The sequence below is a fragment of the Cucurbita maxima genome, unplaced genomic scaffold (genome assembly GCF_002738345.1).
Source record: "Cucurbita maxima cultivar Rimu unplaced genomic scaffold, Cmax_1.0 Cma_Scf00056, whole genome shotgun sequence".
Classification (NCBI taxonomy): domain Eukaryota; kingdom Viridiplantae; phylum Streptophyta; class Magnoliopsida; order Cucurbitales; family Cucurbitaceae; genus Cucurbita; species Cucurbita maxima.
Window position 1 is genome coordinate 515,467 of NW_019272072.1, and position 16,402 is coordinate 531,868.

The following is a 16,402-nucleotide window of genomic DNA, read 5'->3' on the forward strand; positions in this document are numbered from 1 at the left end:
GAGTGAGAAGCAAGATTTGAAATCTTTTTCTAAATTGAGTCACTCCATAATACTTGATCGAGGCTTGATTGAATAAGTAAGATGCAATTTACCACAAGAATTGCATGAAACTTAGAAACTACAAAGATATGCTCAGATTTCTATAAGGGGAACGTCTCAACATGAGAGATCAATTTCATTGATCACAAATACGCTTTTACATAATAATTTGGGGGTATTTATAGTCTCCCACAAAAAAAGTTAGTGGCCGTGATTTAATCTCGATCTCTTTAAATCTCCACAAAATACGAAGTCAATATGAGCATTACAAACTTTATGAAATTAAAATAATAAATAAAGTTTTCTAACCACTCATGAAATGATGCTTGCAACTTCATCCGCTACTTCAACCATGCAAATATTTACTTTTGAATCTCCAAATGATCTTGACTCAAACAAATCAGCTTGTAACACATGAAATGATTGTTGAACCTAGCTTATCCAATTTTGTAGATGATGTATGAATGCTTGTTGAATCTTCTTGGCCTTGGGTTGTGTAATAGGTCCAGTTGGAACACCGTGATTCTTATCATCATCCCCCTCTTCAAAAGGATTCGTTCTCGAATTAGAAAAATCATCACTTACATTAAAAGGACTCAACTCATCAACATTGAAAGTAGAATGTACACCGTGATTCTTATCATCATCCCCCTCTTCAAGATTTGTCCTCGAATCAGAAAAATCATCACCTACATCAAAAGAACATAACTTAGCAACATTGAAATTAGAATGTATTGACAATTCTACGAAAGATCAATTTTATTGTTTGATGCAATAAAATGAGACATTTTACAAAATGTCTTATAGAGCGTTTATAGTCAAATAAAGAATTAGAAATCCACGCTACTTGAATCAGGTGTTGTCAAGGTCGAACGAACACATGACCTTCAAATCTTCAATATTAAGCTCTCCCAACTAAGCTATCCCCTCTAACATTGAAAATGAAAATACTTAAATTTTAAAAAGAAATAATCACTAAATTTAGATTAAGTAGTCAAGTAATTTTAAAAAGAAATATCACTCATTTTAGATGGAATATTCAAGTTATGCAAGTTAGTCAACTTGAATTAGGTGAAGTGAATGTTGATCAAACATGTGACTTTTAGAACTTCACTAACACTCTCCAAATTGAGCTATCCCCGCTAACATTAAAAATAAAAATTCATCGGTAAAGATATTTTCAAAGCTTCATTGTGATTTTAAAAAGAAATAATCACTAATTTTAGATTGAATAGTCTGGTTATGCAACTTAGTCAACTTGAATCAGGTGCGGTGAACGTGGATCAAACACGTGACCTTGAGATCTTCAGTGATGCTCTCCTAATTAAGCTATCCCCGCTAACATTAAAAATGAAAACTCATTAGTAAGGTATTTAGCTAATTCATTGATATTTTAAAAAGAAATACTCACTAATTTTAAATTGAATGGTGAGGAGTCAAGTTATGTTTTAGCTAATTCATTGATATTTTAAAAAGAAATAATCACTAATTTTAAATTGAATAGTGAGTAGGCAAGTTATGTGACTTCAATCAGGTGCGGTGAAGAACGTGGATCGAGCACGTGACCTTCAGATTTTCAGTTTGACACTCTCAAAACTGAGTTATCCTCACTAATATTTGAAAAAAAAATCACAAGTAAAGGTATTTTCGCTAATTCATTATATTTTAAAAAGAAATAATCACTAACTTTAGATTGAATAAAATTATGCAACTTAATGGACTTATGCAACGTAAACCAAGTGCGGTGAACGTGGATTAAACATGTAACGTTCAATATTCAGTCCCAACTGAGCTATCCATTATTCATTGAAATTTTAAAAATAAATAATAACTAATTTTTGATTGAATAGTTAGCTTATGCAAATGGAAACAGGTGCGGAGGTGCGGTGAACGTGGAGATTAAACATGTGACCTTCAAATCTTTAGTTTGACACTCTCCCAACCACTAATTCATTATATTTTAAAAAGAAATAATAACCAACTAAACTATAAGATGCCATAAATGTAAATCGAACAAGACCTACCTTAAAGATAAAGATTGAATAGTCAAGTTATGCAACTTACGATGCTAAATAATCAAATTAAGCAATGTGAACCATGTGGGATGAACATTGATCGAAAACGTAACCTTCAGATCTTCAATCTGACGCTCTCCCAACTGAGCTATCCACGCAATCATTAGAAATAAAAATTCATTAGTAAAGGTATTTTAACTGATTTATTGAGATTTTAAACAGAAATAATGACTAATTTTTTTATCGAATAGTCAGGTTATGCAAATAGAAATAGGTGCAGTGAAAATGGAGATCAAACACGTGACCTTCAAATCTTAAATCTGACACTCTCCAAACTAAGCTATCCCCACTAACATTAAAAATGAAAGTTTTTAAGTAAAGGTATTTCCGCTAATTAATTGAAATTTTAGAAAGAATTAATAACTACTTTTAGATTGACTAGCCAAATTATGCAACGTGAACCATGTGCGGTGAACATGGATCGAACAAGATACCTTCAGATCTTCAATCTAACGCTCTCTCAACTGAGCTATCCACACTAACATTAAAAATTAAAATTCATCAGTAAACGTATTTTCGCTAATTCATTGAAATTTTAAATATAAATAATCAGTAATTTTTAATAAGATATTCAAGTTATCCAACATGTATAAGGTGCGGTGAACTAGAACACATTAGGTATTTCCAATAATTCATTGAGATTTCAGAAAGGAATAATGACTAATTTTAGATTGAATAGTTGGGCTATGCAACTAGAATTAGGTGCCGTGAACGTGGAGATCAAACACGTGACCTTCAAATCATCAGTTTGACGCTCTCCTAACAGAGCTATCCCCGCTAATATTAAAAATGAAAATTCATAAGTAAAGGTATTTTCGCTAATTCATTATATTTAAAAAAGAAATAATCATTAATTTTAGATTCTATAAGCAAGTTAGGTTTTTAGATTGTATAATTAGGTAATAAACGTGTATTAGGTGCGTTGAACGTGGATAAAACACGTGTGACCTTCAAATCTTCAGTCTAACAATCTCCCAACTGAGCTACTCTTGCTAACATTAAAAATGAATTTTCATTAGTAAAGGTATGGGGTACGCTTCTGGAAATTTAACAAAAGAAAATAGTATTAGACCGAGATGCCAGATTTAAATCTCGCTTCTGGAAAATTCAACAAAAGGCATTGGGTACGCAGTTATAACACGACATTCCACCCATAAACAGATGGTCAAACAGAAAAACAAAAGGCATTGGGTACGCAGTTATAACACGACATTCCACCCATAAACAGATGGTCAAACAGAAATGCAAAAGGCATTGGGTACGCAGTTATAACACGACATTCCACCCATAAACAGATGGTCAAACAGAAATGCACAAGCAAATATTGGAAGACATGTTGAGGGCATATGTGATGGATTTTGCAGGAAGCTCGGATAAGTACCTACCCCTTATGAAATTCGCTTATAATAATAGTTGCCAAGCCACCATACAAATGGCCACATACGAGGTTCTCTATGGACGAAGATTTCGATCCCCTATCTTTTGGGAAGAAGGGGGGCAAACGACAACTATTGGGCCACAGCTGGTGCAAATTACCAACGCCGCAGTCCAGAATATTAAAGCTAGGATATAAACCGCACAAAGCCGAGAGAAAAGCTATGCAGACCTAAGGCGCAAGGACATGGAATTGTAGGTAGGGGATCATATATTCCTAAAGGTAGCACCCCATGAGAGGGGTGCTCAGATAGGGTTAAAAGGGGAAGCTAAGCCCTAGGTTTATCCGTTCCTTTGAGATATTAGAAAGGATTGGATTTGTGGCCTATAGAATCGGGCAATTCCCAAACTTGTCTGCAGTACATAATATCTTTCATGTATCCATACTACGAAAGTATACCCTAGTTGAAAATCTGTCTATAAATTATTAATCAGGGTAGACTATTAGGGGTAAGAAGCAAGCTTAATCGAGTAACCAATCGAGAGGTACAAGTTTTTTGTTTTGGGGTATCGTGTTCATGGATTTACCTCGAATTCGAGAACTATAGTCCACTATTCATTTCCAAACTTGTTCCTGCACCTTCTAAATAAGTTTACCCCTAAGTTTCGTGAAGGAAAGAGGTTCATCAATAATCCATGTATCAAGTACGTAGAACTATGTGAATAACATGCTAAATAAGTTGCTAGGATCCATACCCATAAGTAACCATTATCTGCCATTACGATGTGTACTAAAAGGCCCCTATTTCTCTTTAGGTAGGATGTGCTACAATATGTATCATGAAAAGGATGTTATGATAGGCCTACCTTTCCCTTCGGCTAAACGAGATGTCCTGCACCACGATTTACTAGTAGGATTACATCATTATGACGACACCACTCATGTGTTCATGGGGAGAAAATTGAAGTTTATTTTAGGGGAAGGTTTTCAAGATCAGTATATGATACATGACACGATGACCTCTAAGTTCTAAGATCTTGAGGTCGCGATTAAGAACCTACTAGTAGGCTACTTAATAAGTTTTACTCACTCCATGTTTATCATTTTTTTTCAAGTAACTAAGATTTGGTCATGGATGAGAGCGGACTTTGGAGTGTGGGCCATGGACTAACCTCTGTTTTTAATCTAGTATTTTTTTTCTTCTTTTGAGCCTGCTTCTTATTTTGTGTTTGTAACGATTATGTGTATGTAACACCAAAAAATGAAGGAAATTAACTCCCATAAGAATAAGCCACTCATAAAAGACCCAAAAGATACAAAGGAAAAAAAATTAAAGGATTAAGCAAGAACAAGGGACTTAGTCAACTGAGTACCTAACAAGTGATTTTAGGGCAAAAAAGTCATTTTATCAATTATCAAAAATCTTTCCGGATTTGTAATTCCTTATCTAGAAGGAATGCAAGATTCAAAATAAGGGGAAAATGATCAAAAAAGCGATGAGGAATTTGTAGAAAAATTATGGATTTTTCGAGAAAAATAATAATAAAATATTTCAAAAGTGGCAAATTACCAAAATACCCCTGGAATAATGGACAATTATAGAAATGCCGCACGGATCATCACATCCAACGACTAGTATTCAAAGCCAAGGTCGGTAAGGCTATGATCGGAGTTGATATCTCCGAAAAATTATCCAGAAAGTTCGATCTCTAAATAACGAAAATTCTACAGCTCTCAATGTCGGTTTAAGCTCCTCCTACAAATATTAAAGTAGGAGCAACAACACGGAATAAGAATCAAGAAAGATCGATCCCCCAATCGAAGGCAATAAGCGTTTAGATTATGGGTCTCCTACTCAAAAATTTCTTCCAAATTCGAGAGCAATCCTCCACCATTTCTCTTTAAACTTCTAAATAGCGTCTCTCTTATAGCTCTCAAGGTAGGTTTAAGCTCCTCCTATAAAGTCTGAAGTAGGAGCAACAATACGGAATAAGAATCGAGAAAGGTCGATCACCTAATCGAAGGCAATAAGCGTTTAGATTATGGGTCTCCTACTCTCAGATTTCTTCCAAATTCGAGAGCAATCCTCCACTATTTCTCTTCAAACTCTATCAAATGGTTTTGGTTGTTGTAAAAACAATAGTAAAAAAATTTAACATGATAACTGCAAATAAATGAAATCCAAAGAAAACAAAAATACTTTTAGTGGTAGAATTATGTTCCTTAGACTTTATTGCCCTAGTATACCAAGTAATGGGAAAGTATATATGGGATGCCTTAAAGAAAGTAATCGTGTATGTTTTTATATCTAGAATTTTCATGATTGTCATATGTATGAAGTGACAGGTCTGCAACTCGAGACACATTACAAAATAGAAAAAGTAGTATATTATATTAAAAAGATAATGTTTCTAAATATTTGAGTTCATAATTATACAAATATTATCATAATAAGGTCAATGAGGGGAATACACCAATTTTTGGGCAACAAAGTGAACACAAAGAAATTAGAAAAGAAATATGAAAACTTGAGTCGTGAAAAGTGTAAATTGGAAAGAATCTTAGTGGCCGAGGACAACGTAGTGTTATGAAAACTAGCTAGATTGAATCTTCAAATATTAATGTAAATTTTGTGAAAATTGAGAGAAACCTTTTGAGCATGTTTGCAATGGCTTAGACATACAGCAACAACGTGATGCTTCAAATACTCTTTCTTATGATTACATACTAATGGTTCATGAGGTCAGAAGTCTTTCTTTAATGTTAAGGATATTTAATCCTAAATTATAACTTATCATATATATCATATTTGATCTTTTATTATAGTATATTTGTCTTCTAGTACAGCTCACCATAGGTATGATGTTTGCCTTTTGTTACAGGCTCTTTTCATTTATTGTTATTTCCCTATCCTTTATAATTTATTTGATTATTTAAGAACTTCATTTAGGTGTGGTGGTTTCAGCAAATACATAGAGATTATAAAACGTAGGGTAGTGTGGTTACCAACAATATGAAGTTAACATGACAATAATAATAGGTTCTAAAACACAAAAACATGTGGATAAACTTCAAATATTGAGGCGCATAAAAGATATGGACCAGCAACTAATAATGATAGATCCACTACAAGGCATTTGGTCTAGTGGTATGATTCTCGCTTCGGGTGCGAGAGGTCTCGAGTTTGATTCTCAAAATGCCCCCAACAATTATATCAAATTGAAGCATGCAATATAATAAGATTTGAAATAGGTTTTTCAAACCTTGAACCAAGAAGTAATTCAAATGGATATTTAGAAAGAAAAAAAAAACTATATTTAATTATAATTTTCAAGTGTCTTTACAACATGTTAATTGAAGAGAGCAAACAACAAGAATAAACAAACAAAAGAAAATTTGTGTATGTATGATTCTCTTCAAATCTTGGAACTATGAGGATTCCTCTCCTTTCTTGACACCAAGACTTACTTTTTCGGGACTTGGACCATAAACAGTCATCTACTCTTACTTCTACTCCTTTCTCTAAGAATCAACATAGCATAATCATTCCACGAAGGCCAAGGTAGTCTTATAAAAAAAGATGAGGGTACCACTTTCAAATCATTCCATTAGGACTTCCACTTTCTACTGCAGAATTTCTATGTGAATAGAGAATGAACCATATTCTTGGGAGATAAGATAGAGTCTCGAGCCTAACTTCAAAGGCATTACACAAATTGTTCTATGATATTTTTTCTAGGAACTCTTTGTTATGTTGTCCGCTGAAGGTTTCAGGAAAGGGACACAGATTCTCTATTGCACTAATCTCTCAATAGAAGTTTTACCTAGGTCATTTGTCATCACAATCCTTTTAAGGAATATGCGCCCAAATAACCGGTGAACAATAACATTTAAAGAAGTTTCAGAGAGCGAGAAGAGGATTGTGATAGAAGTTGCTCTAGGTAAAACTTCTTTAAATGTCTTAGTCAATCATGACTTCATAATGAGGAGTCTCTTGGACAACAATAACATATGGACAACAAATGTCTTAGCCAATTGTGATGGTCATGATTGCTCAAGGCGTGTTGCCTAAATAAGCGGTAAACAATAACATTGCCAAAATAACCGCCTTAGACAATAAATCGTTTACAAGAATGACTGAGACATGCAACATGCAACCATAGAAAACACGCCTTAGGCAATCATGACTGTGACATCTGCCCCCACACAATTTATTGGATGAGGCTGAATTTAGGTCTCTCAATACGCTTCTAGCTGATCTCATAATGAGGAGTCTCTTCCAACCTACTAGGTGCTATTGAAAACCACTTCTCGGTTTGTTGAGTCTTCATGTCTTCTCTGTTCCTGTCTTTCCTACTTTCTTCGCTTGAAACTTTTTCTTATTTGTATGACGTCATACCACCTTCTTCTACTTGATGTCTTCTTGGTCGAAATAATAACGTTTCAAGTTTCTAACGTGGACAACAAGGTTAGTCCGCATCCATAAGAGCAATTGGATTTTATATGATGTCTTCGTAATCTTATGGATAACTTTAACTAGTTCATAATATTTTCACATCAGTCTTTGGTTTTTGTTGGTTTGAACTCGAAGTTGATCTGACCTTAACTTATATGAACTCTTTATTTTTCTTGAAATTATTGTGGTTGGCGCTTCCAACTGACCCTTCTCTTCATCCGTCTAGATGGTATTTTTGTGTGAACATGTGTTGCTTCAATGGTTTTTTTTTTCTCTCTTATTAAGTATCTGACCTTGTTTTTGTCTCTCCTGGTGGGGATAAATCCATTATCTGACCTTGTTTTGCGTCGTGGTGTTTATGTAGTGGCAACAAGGTTTCTATTGAGGTTGGCTCACTCGAGCTCCCCTTTTCAATTACAACAATAGCAGCAAGCATAGATTCATCATGACTATAATTCTTTCTCAACTGTAGTATCGACATCTTTTTCAACCCTCTTTGTTGATGGATGTTTTTCTGAATGATCGTCGGGTTAGACTCCATTACTACTAGACATTTTGCTAGGGGCATGTAAATGACTTTGTGTTTCAGCAGGGCGTTCATTCCTGACACGACGTCGAAGTCATCCATTTCAACTATCACTAAACAATTTGCCTAGTCCAAGGCTCCAGCTTGATTAGAGTGTTGGATTTGTATAGCAACCCTAGAGAGGGGGTGAATAGGGTTTTAACGATAAAAGTGTCTAAACTTGATTAATTTTTCTAATGATGAAACTTTTTTTTACAAATAAGTAGAAGATGATAATTACTAGACCAAAACAATTCAAGTCAAAACAATAATCAAGTAGAACATGCAATAAATCACAATAATAGTTTTGAAATTAAATAGAAAAGAATTAGAGAAAATGACACCGTCGTTTTATAGTGGTTCGGTCAAACTCAACCTACTCCACTCCCCAAGCGCCTCTTGGGAATTTGAATAAAGAACTTTCTCGACTCTTTCCACGGATCAGAGTCAAACCGCTACACCGCGGCGAAAATTCAGTCAATTCCTTGAGAGCTGCTCCTTCCCTTCCTCGGTAAAGCAGCTTCGATTCCCTCTTTTTACGAGTTCAAGAGCAAACTCAATTCTTTCCACGACGCAGGATCAAACCGATACAAATATTTGAGTTTGAAAGTAACACACCACAACTCTCTAAAAGAGTAGATTTACAATTTGGAACACTCACAACTATTTTCTAACAATACAATAATAATCCCTCTCAACAATAAGATGAAGAGAAATAAACTTGTAAGCTTGGAGAGAGCAACAAACAATGGAGACTTTGAACAAATGAGGATTGGAGAATTTATGGAAGTTATGTGTTTAAAATGTGGGGAAGTTGATGAGTTTATATAGAGAAGAAAAGTGGAAAAATGGAGGAATTAATATTGACCATTGGATTGTGTTGGAATAATGGAAGGTGGAGATTAAAAATAAATAAATAAGAAAATTTTCCAAATTCATTTATTTAAAATTTTTAATATAATATAATAATAATAAAAACCATGTGAGTAACTACCAAAATTTTAAAATATAGTAATTTAATAACATAATATAGTAATAGTAAAAATTGATGTAACGGTTAGATTCAAATTTATATTTTGGAAAAATAATTTTATTTAGAAATATAATAATAAGAAAAACTCCACCATTTGTTACTCTTCCAAAATTATAAATGTGATGCTTTGATATATTTTGATTTGTCAATCATTTTAATTTTGCTGTCACATCATCACGTCGGGTATGTTGTGTCGACTGTAATTTCTTCGTTTTAGCTCTGATTTGAGTAATTGAAAAGTCGTTGAAATCGTTATTCCCGACCTTATACTGTGGACATTTCAAAATATTGAATATAGTTAATAATTAAAAGTAGGTTTGTTATCATCAAAACATCGATCAATTAATTGATTGAAATTAATTAAAGTGAGATCAACGGCCAAAAAGAACATAGAGTTCTCATTGTGACTCTTAAGACAGGTAAAGCTTACAATTTGACGGCGTTCATCTTTTCTGTATCTTGATGCCAAAGGATGTTAAAATATTTTGCATCAGTCTCCATCATGAGTTGTGGGTGGCTCTAGAGTTGACAATGGTGTTCCTTACTACTTTGTGCTTTATCCAGACCTCGACATACATAATATTTATATATTTATTTAACTATAACACATATAGTCCATGGAAGAATTGTAACTCTTATGCTCATTAATATTATAATGGCTACTACCTAAATTATAACCTAAAGTTGATAATTGATGTCCAATTAGCCAACTCTAAATTTGTAATCATTGTGGAGTGATTGAAATTACAATGGAAGTAGTTTAAACTCCTAGTACCTTAACTCTATGTTATTGTCAACTTGAATGATGTGTAGGATATATTCTTGATTAACCTTAATACTTCATATTAAATTAAGCTTTTTTAAAAATCACAATTAGACAACAACAAAGATGAACTTGGGTCTCTTTATTATTTTAGAGAATTTAATTCCAACCTATTCTAATGGACAAATGCTTTATTAGACTCTATTGTAAGATTTCACTTCATCAATTTAAATAGAGTTCAACTACAATTGTAAATATCAAATTCTTAAGTATTCATGAATAAAATCGGCCTAACAATGTCTCTTGGAACTATTTACCAAAGGTGTTAGAATGAGCAGTGTGGAAAGGTTGCGTGTAGGATATATTCTTGATTTACCTTAATATTTCATTCCAAATTAAGCTTTTTTAAAAATCACAATTAAACAACAACAAAGATGAACTTGGGTCTCTTTATTATTTTAGAGAATTTAATTCCAACCTATTCTAATGGACAAACGGTTTATTAGACTCTATTGTAAGATTTGACTTCATCAATTTAAGTAGCGTTCAACTACAACGGTAAATATCAAATTCTTAAGTATTCATGAACAAAATCGGCCTAACAATGTCTCTTGGAACTATTTACCAAAGGTGTTAGAATGAGCAGTGTGGAAGGGTTGCCTTTAGATGCATTAGTACCAATAAAGGATGTCAATATCCTAGTAGTGCAAAATGCAGGAAGGTTCGTAGTTGAAAAGAATAATGAGAATAGTGGACATCGTTTAATCTACAAGTGTGTGGTGAATGGTCTGGTTGGTATGACTAGAGAACGTTGTCCTCGAAGAATTTATATTATTGTGATAGAAGTTATAAATAACGATGATATTCCTTGGTCTTTTATTACAAAGGTGCATAACTTTCTTTTTGTGCATGTGATATATCCATCGCCACCTACTTATAAACTCTCAACTATTAAAGAAGTTCTCGAGTTCCTTGTCCCCAAGTAGCAATAAAACTACTAGAATATTTTCTCTACTTATAATAAGCCCTCTCACTCTCTCGAAATATGTGTGTGTGTTTGTGGGTGTATTACTCTCTTTTATTAATGAAATATGGCATAGTCATAATGATATTATGAGTATCTTTTCTATCCCTCCCTTCCTTATCGCTATATAAAGAATATGAAGTGTACAAGTAATTTGTTACTTTTGAACTTAAAATGCTTATAATTCAATTTATCTTTGTTATCAAACAGTATATAATTTGGTCCAAGTATGGTCGCTTCTCTTCTCATTTCCTGTATGTTATCATAAAACAAAATTGAGCTGAAGGGTTATGATAAAATGATAACAAAAACCCATTCATCGAACTAACTATAAAGGAAGGGTTGGTTGGAAACCATATCTATACTTCTTTGCTTTAATCATCAATAACTAAATATATAAAAGAACAACAGAATATGACATGCCCAGTCAAAACATAAAAAATTTATTGTCATGTTATAGTTAATGAATATGGTATGCACAAAGATCCGACGTCACACTTCATGATTGGAGACCAATACAGTGAGCTATAGTCGTACATACCGTCCTTTGGTCGAATTATGTCAAGCAAATGTTGCAGCAAGCAAAGAGTTTTTAATAAGTTCACTATTGCAAAGAGCTCAGTTTAAGACACAAATATCTCTGAAGTGAAAGGCGCACCAATTCAATGAGATTTAAGTAACCATGAATAAGACGCATGATACAGCTTGTAAACGAAACGATGTCCATGACTCTTGTTATTTTCTTCCACTACAAACCTTCTAGCCTCTTGCACTTTTTTTGTCATTGACATCTTTAATTGAAATTAGAATTGAAGGAAACACTTCTCCACAACTCATTATGGAACACATTTGATAGATAGTTTCAACAGATTTACTTTGCCATTAATTTTTTAGTTTAAAATAAATTGATTTTTTAGTTTTAATTTTATTCGGAATAAATTAATTTTGATGTGGTGTTATGTATTTTAATAAAATTAATATCAACTTAAGCAACAAAAATTTGTATTTTTTAACAAATTATAAGCGAAATTAATAAAAATACCATTGAACTTTGAACTTTATCCAAAAAAATACTCATAATTTTTTATTTTTTTTTAAATAAGCTTCAAAACTACTTTTTAACTTTCAAAAATGGTTTAAAAAAAGAATGATGGAGAGAATTGTGTTCATGAGGAGAAAATTGAAGGTTATTTTAGGGGAAGGTTTTCAAGATCTGTATAAGATCCTGAAAACATATCAAGAAGTAATATTCTAGCTTAAGCATGCGATTAAGAACCTACTAGTAGGCTACTTACTAAGTTTTACTCACTCCATGTTTATCATTTTTTTTTCAAGTAACTAAGAGTTGGTCGTGGATGAGAGCGGACTTTGGAGTGTGAGCCTTGGACTAATCTTTGTTTTTAATCTAGTATTTTTTGTTCTTTTGAGTCTGCTTCTTATTTTGTGTTTGTAACGAGTATGTATATGTAACACCCAAAAATGAAGGAAATTAGCTCCCATAAGAATAAGCCACTCATGAAAGACATAAAGTATAGAAAGGAAAAAAATTAAAGACCAAGGAGAGACTTAGTCAAGTGAGTATACTAACAAGTGATTTCAAGGAGTTAAAAGACCTTTTGAAAAAGGATTGGAAAGAAAAAAGTAAATGAAAAGGGAAAAAAAAATCATTTTATCAATTATCAAAAATCTTTCGAAATTTGTAATTTCTTATCTAGAAGGAATCTCAAGATTCAAAATAAGGGAGAAATCATAAAAAAGGATGAGGAATTTGTAGAAAAATTATGGATTTTTTTGAGAAAAATAATAATAAAATATTCAGAAAGTGGAAAATTACCAAAATACCCCTGGAAGAATGGATAATTACAGAGATGCCACTATAATTAGAATCAGAGCATCTACCGTGACCATCTGAGAAAAATCCTTCGAACTCAAATCTCAACCGTCGGATCTTCTCCAAAATTTGATATGATCTAGAACGAACACGCACGGATCATCACATCCAACAACTAGTATTCAAAGCCTAAGTCGGTAAGGCGAATATCAGAGTTGTTATCTCCGAAAAATTATCCAGAAAGTTCGATCTCTAAATAATGAAGATTCTGCAGCTCTCAAGTTCTATTTAAGATTCTCTTATAAAGTCTGAAGTTGGAGCAACACTATGGAATAAGAATAGAGAAAGGTCGATCCTCCAATCATAGGCAATAAGTGTTTAGATTATGGGTCTCCTACTCTCAGATTTCTTCCAAATTTGAGGGCAATCATCCACCATTTCTCTTCAAACTTCTAAATAATGAAGAATCTGGAGCTCTCAATGTCGGTTTAAGCTCCTCCTATAAAGTCTGAAGTATGAGCAACAATATGAAATAAGAATTGTGAAAGGTTGATCCCTCAATCGAAGGCAATAAGCGTTATGATTATGGGTCTTTTACTCTAGGATTTCATCCAAATTCCAGAGCAATCCTCCATCATTTCTCTTCAAACTTCTAAATAACGAAGATTCTGGAGCTCTCAATGTTGGTTTAAGCTCCTCCTATAAAGTCTGAAGTAGGAGCAACGATATAGAATACGAATCGAGAAAGGTCGATCCCCCGATCAAATGCAATAAGCATTTAGATTATGGGTCTGCTACTCTCAGATTTCTTCCAAATTCGAGAGCAATTCTCCATCATTTCTCTTCAAACATATTCCTACAGTTTCTCAACAAGATTACCCACAAGTTCTATGAAGGAATAGAGTGCTGAAAGTACCCAGAAGTCATTCCCCCAATTCAATCTACCATTGAAGAACTTCAATCGAAACTTGAAAATCCAATCCGAGGATACATGATGACTCATCGAGCAAGAATGATTCCAATTAGTTTCTGCACATCCAATGAATGCTTCCATAGAAGACCACGAAGAAAAATAACCTCGAGAGCGTGCCGAATTGAAGGAAATAGGTTTCGAAATTAAATTGGAGATAAGAGTCGAATTCCTATCTATGATCTCTTTTCCTTCAAATTAAGGATTCCTCTAGCTTCAGAGGAAGAAGTTGAGTAAACTTGATGGAGGAATCGAGTGCTGAAACGTTGTAGAACAAGCTACCGACGAGATTGAAAATCTGGCGTTTAGAGTGAGTTGCATACCGAGAACGATTTCTGGAAATTAAGGTCCTACACTTAAAGACGTTCCTCCAATCTAATTTCTTTAGCCTGAAGAAAGGATATGGAAGTGGTTCAATGAAGAAATAGGGCCTTGAAACACCTAGAATCGGCTACCCAATAAGAAATCATTTGTTTTATCTCTAGCGATAAATCAGATTTTGGATGAACTTTGGAAGCGAATATCTTAGGCTACGATCGACAAGAAGGTATCAAATAAATCCCTAGCTCTTTCTTGTAACATCCATCTTTAAGTTTCACGAAGAAATCGAGGAGAAAAACGCTATAAATGTGGCTGTACAGGCCGAGTTTCAGATGGTGGCGAGTCGAAAAATGCGCATCTTCTACCTGTTCAGAGGAAGAAAACGATGATACGGCCAGTTCAACTGAACTGTCCAAGTCAACTCAAAATTTGATCTTTTCTCTAGGTTTTCTCAATTTTAACCCCATTTCAGACCGATTCTCAAGAAAAACATTATGGTTTCATAAACTAGATACAATAAGGAGTATGTGGAAGGAAATTTGAAGTAATTCAGATACTTGAAGCTCAAGAATGGAGGTCCCAAACGTTGACGACGAGGTAAGTAGCCCCCTTGGACTCTTTGTTAAGAAATACCTGTAGAATTCGTTTGGATTTTCATATGAACCCTAAACCAAGTATGAATTAAGGATATATGAAAGAAAAACTCAAAGAACTGTGAGTTAAGACCCTGAACCGATCAAATAGTTCTAGATTTAAGTAACATTAAAATAACCCACTATATGAGCTCCGCTGCCTATCATATTTTAATACTTTCTAGATTTAAGTAACATTAAAATAACCCACTATATGAGCTCCGCTGCCTATCATATTTTAATACTGAGCATATTATAGCATGTTGAGGTTAGATATGAAATTTGGAATAACCCACTATATGAGCTCCGCTGCCTATCATATTTTAATACTGAGCATATTATAGCATGTTGAGGTTAGATATGAAATTTGGTGGTCATTGGATAAGAATAAGTAGGTAAACCAAGAAACAATGTAAAATGACTATAATGCCCCTAAGGTAATTTACCTTCGTTTCATGACCTAGATGACCTTCAAATGCTATGAAACACATCAATAGATCTTATTTTATGAAATGTTGTATGAATGACCTTCAAATGCTATGAAACACATCAATAGATCTTATTTTATGAAATGTTGTATGAATCCTTATCCCGAGAGGTTATAAAAGGTAATGAAGTTTGGGAGTTATTCGAAACCAAGATATGGGAGAAAATGCTCATCATGATCCATATGACTTTACATTGTAGGATATAACTAAAGTTGTATCCATGAAATAATAGCTTCCCCACATGTACCCTTGGTCTCTAGTAGATACTATGTGCACAATATCATGTTGGGCTATTCCTAAGAACTTATAAGTTCCTTTACATTGTAGGATATAACTAAAGTGGTATCCATGAAATAATAGCTTCCCCACATGTACCCTTGGTCTCTAGTAGATACTATGTGCACAATATCATGTTGGGCTATTCCTAAGAACTTATAAGTTCCAAGCTTGACCCAAGACGTTATGCATAAACCTAAGATCACCAAGAATCCAAGAAAACACCTAGGTTAATGCACAAATATCATGCTTAACAAGTGCTTAACAAGTTGCTAGGGTTCATGTCTGAAGTAACACCCTTTTTAAAAAGGTCTTAGGTTGTCGTTACTTATTCTGGGATTTTGCATCAAGGTGATTTCTTAAAGGTCCTACCGGGAGTTGGACCCAGGTCGTTGGATTCAAAGTCTAAAGTGCTAACCACTACACCATAGAACCCCTTGTAAAATTTTGTTTTGGAATGGTTTTCCTATTTTATGCAGATTCCACAAGAAGAGAGATCCTATCACGAGTCAAACTCAAGTTATTGAATTCAAAGTTCTAGAGCTATTTTATCT

The 16,402-nt window shown here is 33.7% G+C and overlaps 1 non-coding gene across 1 annotated transcript; it reads right to left on the minus strand.

Annotated features, from left to right (window-relative positions):
- Positions 1–16,211: 16,211 nt before the first annotated feature.
- Positions 16,212–16,283, minus strand: TRNAQ-UUG. The gene has a single exon. It is a non-coding gene; the product is annotated as a tRNA-Gln (tRNA).
- Positions 16,284–16,402: the final 119 nt, after the last annotated feature.